The sequence below is a fragment of the Euphorbia lathyris genome, chromosome 7 (assembly GCF_963576675.1).
Source record: "Euphorbia lathyris chromosome 7, ddEupLath1.1, whole genome shotgun sequence".
Lineage (NCBI taxonomy): Eukaryota > Viridiplantae > Streptophyta > Magnoliopsida > Malpighiales > Euphorbiaceae > Euphorbia > Euphorbia lathyris.
The window spans coordinates 75,497,770-75,507,357 of record NC_088916.1 but is presented as its reverse complement, the minus strand read 5'-3'; the positions used below and the strand labels follow the sequence as shown (position 1 = coordinate 75,507,357).

Below are 9,588 nucleotides of genomic sequence, written 5' to 3'. Positions count from 1 at the left end.
CATATCAAAGATTTGTCATGTAAACAAACTGATCTTGTTTGTGATGCTTGCCACAAGGCCAAACAGCATAGATTTTCTTTTTCTAAGAGTGAAATAAAATCTGTAAAGTCTTTTGAACTCTTACATCTAGATGTCTGGGGTCCCTACAAACAAACATCTATCACAGGAGCTAGATATATGCTGACAATTGTGGATGATTACTCCAGAATTACATGGATCTTTTTGTTTGCTAACAAAGATCAAGTTCCTTCATTAATTCAAAGATTTTTACATCTGGTCAAGACACAATTTGATGCTGCAGTTTGCACCATACGAACAGATAATGGCACTGAATTTACTGGTCAACAAACTCAACAAATATTGCAGAATTTTGGTGTTGTTCATCAAAGATCCTGCATTAACACCCCGCAACAGAATGGCGTGGTGGAACGGAAGCATAGATTTTTATGCTGAAACTGCTAGATCCTTGCTTTTCCAGGCAGGTTTGTCAAACAAGTTTTGGGGAGAGGCTATGTTGCATGCAACCTACCTTATCAATCTTATGCCGACTAAAGTCCTGAATTGGCAAAGTCCTTATAGCAAATTTTATGATAAGGATCCTAATTACAAAGATCTCAAGAGTTTTGGTTGTCTCTGTTATATTACAGATACACAAACTCATAAGGACAAATTTGCAGCTCGATCCTATAAGGGTTTATATTTAGGATTCTCACCTGGTCAAAAGGGTAGTAAGGTGTATAACTTGGAAACACATAAGATTGGAGTTTCTCGTGATGTTAAGTTCTATGAATACATGTTTCCTGGAGATAATACCAGGAATTAGACAGCAGATGGCTTTATTCCTCCTTCTGAAACCACTGTCTTACCTTCAGATATCTCTTTTGCACCTATACATTTACCCCCCACTACTTCATCTACCAATACACCCTCAGTTAATGTCTCTGAAAATTCACATGCTCCTTCCTCTCCAACAACAATGCAAACTCTGACACCCACAAATGATACTCCTCTTACTTTTCCTGTTTCTGTAGAACCACCAACACCTGTAATATCACCTGTAAGACACACAACCAGAATTTCTAAACCTCCAGCTTGGATGCAGGATTTTATTGTCAATCATGTTGACCAATCTTTGATTTGTACTGATGATCATTCAGCCTACTTGGCAGAGATCATCAAAGTCAAGGAACCAAACACTTTTGCAGAGGCCAATGCTCATCCTGCATGGCAGGAAGCAATGAAAAAGGAGTTGCAAGCTTTAGAGGATAATGAAACTTGGATTCTAACTAAGTTACTGAGGGCAAACAGACTGTTACTTCAAGGTGGATTTTCAGAGTTAAATACAATGCTGATGGAAGTGTTGAAAGGTATAAAGCAAGGTTGGTGGCCAGGGGTTTTGATCAGAAATTTGGTGTTGATTATACAGAGATTTTTTCTCCAGTTACAAATACAGTGACAGTAAGATTGTTCATTGCTGTAGCTGCTGCAAATGGTTGGCCAATAGAGCAAGTGGACGTGAACAATGCTTATCTTCATGGTTATGTAGATGAAGATATATATATGGCTCCACCAGCAGGTTACACAAAGGCACAACCAGGTCAAGTCTGTAAATTGACTAAATCCTTATACGGGCTGAAGCAAGCAGGCAGACAATGGTATAAGGCTTTTACTTCTGTTTTGAAGAATTTGGGCTTCACTAAATCCGTACATGATTATTGTCTATTCACTAGACAATCAAATGGACATTTTACTGCCATTGTCATCTATGTGGATGATATGCTGCTGACAGGTTCTTCCCAGCAACAAATAGAAGAAATTAAAGCTGCTTTACACCAGGAATTTACCATTAAAGATCTTGGTACTGCCAAGTATTTTCTTGGAGTGGAGTTACACAGGTCTGAAGATGGCATTTTGCTCTCACAAAGCAAATATATTACCGACTTGCTGATTGATACTAGTTTAGAGAACTGTACATCTGTTTCCAGTCCTCTTCCGAGTGGAATACAATTAGATGATCCAGATGCTAATACTTCATCTCCTGCAATTCATGATATTAACAAATACAGGAGGATCATTGGCAGGCTTTTGTACTTAGGATTCACTCGTCCCGACTTGGCTTTCATTACACAACAACTTAGTCAATATATGAATGCTCCTATAGAGATGCATTGGGATGCAGCTATTCATGTGCTTAAGTATCTAAAAGGCACAAAACAGTTAGGCTTGTTTTATTCAGCTCAGAATACTTTTGTTTTGTCTGCTTTCTGTGATTCAGATTGGGGCAGGTGTCAAACTACAAGACGTTCAGTGACTGGGTATTGTATTTTGCTCGGTAACAGTCTCATTTCATGGAAGTCCAAGAAACAACCTACAGTGAGCAAGTCCTCAGCTGAGGCTGAATATCGAGCCATGGCAACTACAACTTGTGAGGTAAAATGGCTTAGTTACCTGCTACCAGAAATTCAGATTTCTGTAAGCCTACCTATTCAACTTCGATGTGACAATCAAGCTGCTATTGCCATAGCTGCTAACCCAGTATTCTACGAAAAGGTTAAACATATAGACATTGATTGCCATATAGTGCGGGAGCTTTTGCAACAAGGATTTATCTCCACACCCTATGTACCTTCACATGAGCAGTTAGCAGACTTGTTAACTAAGAACCTTACTGGTGCTCAAATGCATACAGCTTTATCCAAGTTAGGTTTGATGATATATACTCACCCAACTTGAGGGGCGGGTGTTGACAGCTGTATAAGTTGACAACTCAGCACGGCTCAACTCAGCTCGGCTCAACTCAGCTCAGCACAGCTCAGCTCAGCATAGCTCAACTTAGTTTTTATACTCTGCTATATAAGCTGTATTTCTCTTCAATAATATTCATTCGGTTTTATCCATTTTCATTCTCTCAAATAATTCAATAATCTTCCTAGATGTGGGTTTGGTTTACAACTTTCTATGGGAATTATAGGATAAAAGAATCATCATCGACATTGCTTGGGAGTCAATATTCTTTTGATATTTGACAAAAACACTACTGATAGTGAATTAGGCCATTTTGTTAGGGTATTGATCAATATTGATCTTTCGACCTCTTTTAAAGATACTATCCGGATGGACACATATTCATCTATACACTGGGTTAATCGTGCCTTTGAAAATCTTCCCGCTTTATGCACAACCTATAACTTAGTTAGACATGTGGCTGTCAATGGTAAACGTAAGAAAGCTCAATAATACTGTAAACCAAGACAAATGGAGATACTTGCGACCAAAGGAAACATGCGAGAATTTTAAGGTTATTGATGCTTGACCCATAAATAGAGGTAAAAGTGGTAATCAGTCCAAATGTCGACTAAAAACTTCAATGGATACACATGAGCCAAAAAGATTAGCACGGACAGAAGTGGAAACCAATAATTTGCAGATTGTGCTTCATGACTCGATGAAAGTGACAGAGGATACATGTTTTCTAAAATGTGAATACTAGCAAGTGCATTATGTATAAGTAATATAATGATGAGTAAGATTATCGTATCCACAGGGATAAGAACAAGCCCATGTTGTTTGCTAATAGTTTCAAACAGTTGGTGATCATAAAAGTAACCACTTTTGTAAATAGTTTGAGAGAAATTTCTACACTAAGAATAAGAAAATGAATCTAAATAATAAGTAACAAGAATAACATAAAGTTGCACTTTATACAATAATAAAACTGACCATGTTGAAGTTATAACTAGAACATGCAATTATAAGCAAGTTTCCTCAATTTTCATATGAATGATATTAAGAACGTAGATCTAGGGTACCATTCACTAATTTCAATTGATTCAGGTGTTCCTTGTTCCTAATATTCTTTAGAAACATGCAAACTAAGTCTCTTTTGGTCTAGTTGTCTCTAAGCATTAAAAACTGGGAAACATTTCAACGTATAGAGTGTTAAAAAAACCCTACCATGTGGTTATTCATGTCTTCAATCCTAACAACATGTGTCAAATGGGTTTCCATCTCTTAATCTGGGTCTGCTCGTAATTATTCAACTAAAATATAGGTTAGCTACTCCTATAATGCATGAAAAACCCATTAAACAACCATCAAAGATATTATACATTCATGGATACAAAGAGAACTTAATTACAAAACTCAAGGCTGGCTTAAATCTGTCGAGGGACTACTCCCTCATAGTTAAGTAGAAAACCCCTTCTTTAATGAAGAACAACCACCCAAAAATGTAAAACAGAGAGAAAATGAAGAAGAAATATGAATATGCTTTTTTATTCTATATCATCCTTTCAAACTCCAAAATTGGGTCTATAAATACTGTAAAGGTAACATAAAATATTTTCTTGATAGGTGGAAAGGATGGGCTTTGCAGTTTGTCTTGACTATTTTGACATTGTGTTGAGGAATTTTGTTTTCATGTAGTGTCCGCTTTGATGCTATTGTGGGGAGAATTATATCGCCTAATCATTCTAGGGTTATAGGGGTTGTAATATTCATTATCGTATTGCTAGGGCATCAGAAGACATTAATATCATGAACAAAAATTGCTTCGGGAATATGGCTCTGAAAATTGACATCAGGAAGGGATTTGATACAATAGATTGGAATTTTGTCCTGACGGTTTTGCATGCCTTCAGGTTTTCTCTTCAATTTTATGACTAGGTTATGAATATCTTTGCATCTTCTAGAGTGTCTATCATGATGAATCTCGCTCCTAAAGGATTGTTTTGATGCAATATGAGGGCTCAGTAAGACGATATTTTCTCTCTTATTTTTTTTTTATGTTACACAGTAGTTTCTTAGTCGGTACATTTCCAAAATGGTCACAGATGGTGCGATTGTACTAATGAGTTATTGATGCGCTTAAAGCTAACGCTTAAAGACTCAATAATGGATAAGTGTATCCAGTTTTTATCATACAAAATATAGCAATTCTATCAATTAAGGAAGAAATAATTAATCAAGAAAGGATGATTAAGATTAACCTATCAATCCCGTGAAGGGCTTAGCTCGGAGTTCCCCAGTTATAGTCGAGACTAAGGGAGTGTTTACTTACTCCATTTTTCCTCTTATTTGCCTTTTTATATTAAAATTGAGAGTTTTACTTGTTTGGTTAGGGAACTATTGTGTGTCTTTTATACATGAAAAGTAGCTTTTTCGAAAAGCATGGAATCCGTGTTTTTCCAATAATAAACAGCAATAGCAAACAACAGGTAAACCAAACAGACCATGACTTAATATGGTTTAGAAATTAGGGCTTATAAGGCTCTGTTCTTTATTACTGAACTGAACTGAACTGAACTGAACTGAATGCTACTGAACTGAACTGAACTGAACTGAACTGAACTGAAATGAACTGAATGATACTGAATACTGAACTGAACTGAATTTAACTGAATGCTACTGAACTTAACTGAATGATACCGAACTTAACCGAATTTAATCGAACGTAACAATAATGATGATATTAGACTTTAAAATAATTTAATGATAATATTGGACATTAATAAGCTTATAATAATAATAATAATAATATTTCTACCAAAAAAAATAATATCAATAATAAATAAACATATTATTAAAGATTAAACTAAATTAAATATCAAATAAAATCTAGGCTCGATAAAATCCTATGACATTAAATAAAAATGAGTCTAATTTAAATTAAAAATATAAATTACATACAAACACAAATTTATATATAATTTAAAGCCTATGAAATTAAATACAAATTTTTATATGAATACACACTCTTAACTTTTTTATTACAATTAAGTATTAAGGTACAAAAATACCTTTAACGTTTTGGGTCCGGGGTTATTTTACTCCTAACGTCTAAATATGAATTTTCATATGAATACAAAATCTTGACTCAATTTATCAATGTTAAGGGTAAAATTGTTATTGGCTTCTAATATTAGGGATAAAATTGCACTATTTGAGATACCTTAAATATTAAGGTAGTTGAGCCAGTTAATTTTTTAGAGCATTGTAATGTAAACGTATTAATATAATATTTATTTACTTTTCGCAAAATTTGCAAATAAGTTGCACCAAATAATTATAATTATAATAAATAATGATAATATATATAATGACAAAGCATAAATTATATATAATTATAATTATAATGAAAATAGATAAATTAATATATAATAAATTATAATAATTATAATAAATTGCTAAAATTATAAATAAATAATGATAATAATAATAAATTATATATAAATAATAATAATATATAATAATTATAATAAATAATAATAAATTATTGAATACTGAAACTGAATACTGAAACTGAATACTGAACTGAACTGAACTGATTGTTACTGAAATTAAGTAATAAAGAACATGGCCTAACTCATGGTTTTGTCAATACCTACGATTTTCAGTGTGTTAATTCCGGTAGGGATGCGCCTCTAAGGACACTTTTGGATCTCGATATTGTAATAACCTAATTTTAATTAATAAAAAAAATAGAAAAAAAAAACTCAATAGGAATGAAAATTGAAATTTCATATAAATAAACTATGAGACTTCTTTAATGATTACAACCAAATCAAATTTATAGAAAATTACAACTAAGTTAGAAAAATAAAAAGAGAAGAAGATTTGGCGCTTTTAGACTAACTAATCAGACTCCAGTCATCGTTTCTAACTTGAATGAGGAACTCTCAAGCTTGGTGATTAATGGAGGAATGGTGCTTTTTCAATAATGAGATGAAGGATGGAAAAACAAGCTTTCTATGAGATGGGGAAGAAAAAGCAAATGCTAAAATTATGAATGCCTTAAAAAAGAGAGTCCAAGGTCTTTTTAAAAGAAAATTACAAGTCTCGGGGGCATAAAATTAAATAAAAATATATCAGACTTCAAAAATCAAGTGCTGGAAAAAGGGCCAAAACGACGTGCTGGCCTGCTAGGTTAAATGTTGCCCATTTCTAGATCCCAAAATGGCGTGCTGGTGGATAAGAGATGCATTCAATTTTCCTTTTGGCCAGCACGACGTCTTGGCCTGTAAGATGAGCAATTTTTTTCAACAAATTCTCCTAATCTCCTGAACTGAAAAGTCTCTAATAAAAGCTCATTAAATCCCAACACAATCATATTTTTCCTAAAAAAATAAACGACAAATAAAAACCTACCTTAACATAAATGACAATTAATTATCTAGTAGAAATAAAAAGATTAAAAATCTAAAAAAAAAATAGAATTTTAAGAACGTCAAACCGAAAAAAAAAACGTATATGAAAGTGGGTAAAAAAACTACTAAAATTCAAGAACTTGGACTCAAACTTATAAAACAAGTTTATACATTTAGACTAGAAAAATTATAAAAAATGACTGAAACTAAACTAAAAAACTCTAAAAACTTTATAGAAAGACATGGATAAAACATCCCTATCAACTTCTTCACACTTAAAATTTCATTTTCTCCCAAGTAAACTAAACCAAACTCGGAAAAAAGAAATGGTTGAACTAGAAAACCTCTCAGTTTAACTAAGGACTGGTCCCAACTAATCATTTGTACAAACAAACATTCAGAAAGCAAATAAGTAAACGACGACCAAAAAGTCGTAATTCAATTACAAGAGTTCATAACTTAACTAAAGGAGACATGTTTAACCGAATAAACTTAAAGGAGAAAGCATATAAACACCTCACAAATAGGTCTTCACTCAATCCCAAAAATTTGAAGTGACTAGGTTTTTACTCTTATCTTTATATTAATAAGAGACAATATGAGTTTACACGTTCATTCAAGTATTTCCGTTTTGCTAAGACTAAAATGATATAAAAAAAAACAATCTCGAATTTGGGTTGTAACAAGGCTAAGGTTATGGTTAAGAGAGTAGTCAATTTTTAGGTCAATGCTCTAGTACTAAATTTATAAACACAGACAAACATTTTAGCAAGCTTAGACTTTGAAAGACAAGTAATTGCAAGACTTTTTTATTTTTTTTAGTAAGATAGGAAATGTTTTTTTTTTCTTTTTTTCTTTCTTTGTTTTTTTAAAGCTTTTCTGAAAAAAAAAAATTCTTCATTATCTATCGTTTAGGTCAAATCATGTGAATTTAATTCGATATTTTGGTGCAAGCCCTATAACTCGAAGCAAGGAAAATCATATAAAATGCCAAATGAAATAGAGTTTCTTGATGTTCGCTCTTTTAGGCTAAAAAATATCTCACAAGACATTAGGTTTTTTTGTGTTTAAACTTTCCTAAAAATTTAAATTCAGTCACACATGTCTTCAATAATTAATCTATGAATTAAAGAATCGAAATAAGTTAATGAAACGAAGTAAATAAATTTTAAATAAATATTTGTAAATTAAAAACCAATCATTGCTTCTATAGCATAGTGGTAGTGCGTTCGCTTTGTAAGCGAAAGGTCGTGAGTTCGATCCTCGCTGGGAGCTTTTTTTATCATTTTATAATGTCAATTCGTTTCATTTAAAAATAGTTTATCTCCAGACTTTTGTGGAGGTTCATTTTATAATGCCAATTCGTTGCATTTAAGTGTACAAATATCATAGCTCGGATCTTACAAAAATAGTTTATCTCCAGACTTTTGTGGAGGTTCATTTTATAATGCCAATTCGTTGCACTTAAATGTACAAATATCATAGCTCGGGTCTTACACTGAAAATAATTTATCTACAAATTTTTGTGCAGGTTTGATTAGTGGTGATTTTATTGGTATATGTTCCATTAATGTCTCTTTGTTTAGGCTGTTTTTCTTTTATTTTATTTTGTAATATCTTTTTTTAATAATATTTGGACAGATTTGGCGGTGTTCCAGGAGGATGCAAATCTAATTGAGATGTTCAAGTGATTTTAATTTCAGCTTCTATCTTTTAGTTAAAAAAGTATAATGAATTTTGATTTTATAAGATAAATAAATTTTATTTTATAAAATTATGTCATGTTAAAAATTTAACTTAAAAATATATAAATTTTGGTTATTTAGTTGGTAACTAATCGAATCAAAAAAATTCAGTTTGGTAATATTTGATTGCTTATTATATTTGGTTCGGTGCTTGTAATAGCATAAATTTCATTTCGATTATTCGATAGTTCGGTTCAGTTAGTACCAAACTGAACTAATGTGCAGTCTCAGTTCCTAGACGCGTGCTTAGCTCAAATTCAACTCAGTCCGCTATTAATTTAAGTGGATTCGAGCTGAGGCCAATAAATTAAATCTAAAAAACCCCGCTATTAATATATATAGGTTCAAGCTCATGCCAATATTTATTAAATATCGTAACCCAGTCCATATAATAAGCCACATTATATATATATATATATATATATATGTTTGATATTATTTGATTACTAATTATATTTGTTTCTGTGCTTAATAGCATAGGTTTCATTTCGATTATTCAAAAGTTCGGTTCAGTTAGTACCGAACTGAACTAATACTCAGTCTTAGTTCCTAGACGTGTTCATAGATCATGTTGGGCTCATAAAAAATGCTTAACTCAAACTCAACTCAGTCCGCTATTAATTTAAGTAGATTCGAGCTTAGGCCGATAAATTAAATCTCAAACACCCCGCTATTAATTTATATATGCTCAAGCTCAT

At 32.4% G+C, this 9,588-nt stretch overlaps 1 non-coding gene across 1 annotated transcript; it reads left to right on the top strand.

The window, feature by feature from the left end:
• The first annotated feature begins 8,348 nt into the window (after positions 1-8,348).
• Positions 8,349-8,420, top strand: TRNAT-UGU (transfer RNA threonine (anticodon UGU)). Its single transcript has one exon. It is a non-coding gene; the product is annotated as a tRNA-Thr (tRNA).
• The last annotated feature ends 1,168 nt before the right edge of the window (positions 8,421-9,588 follow it).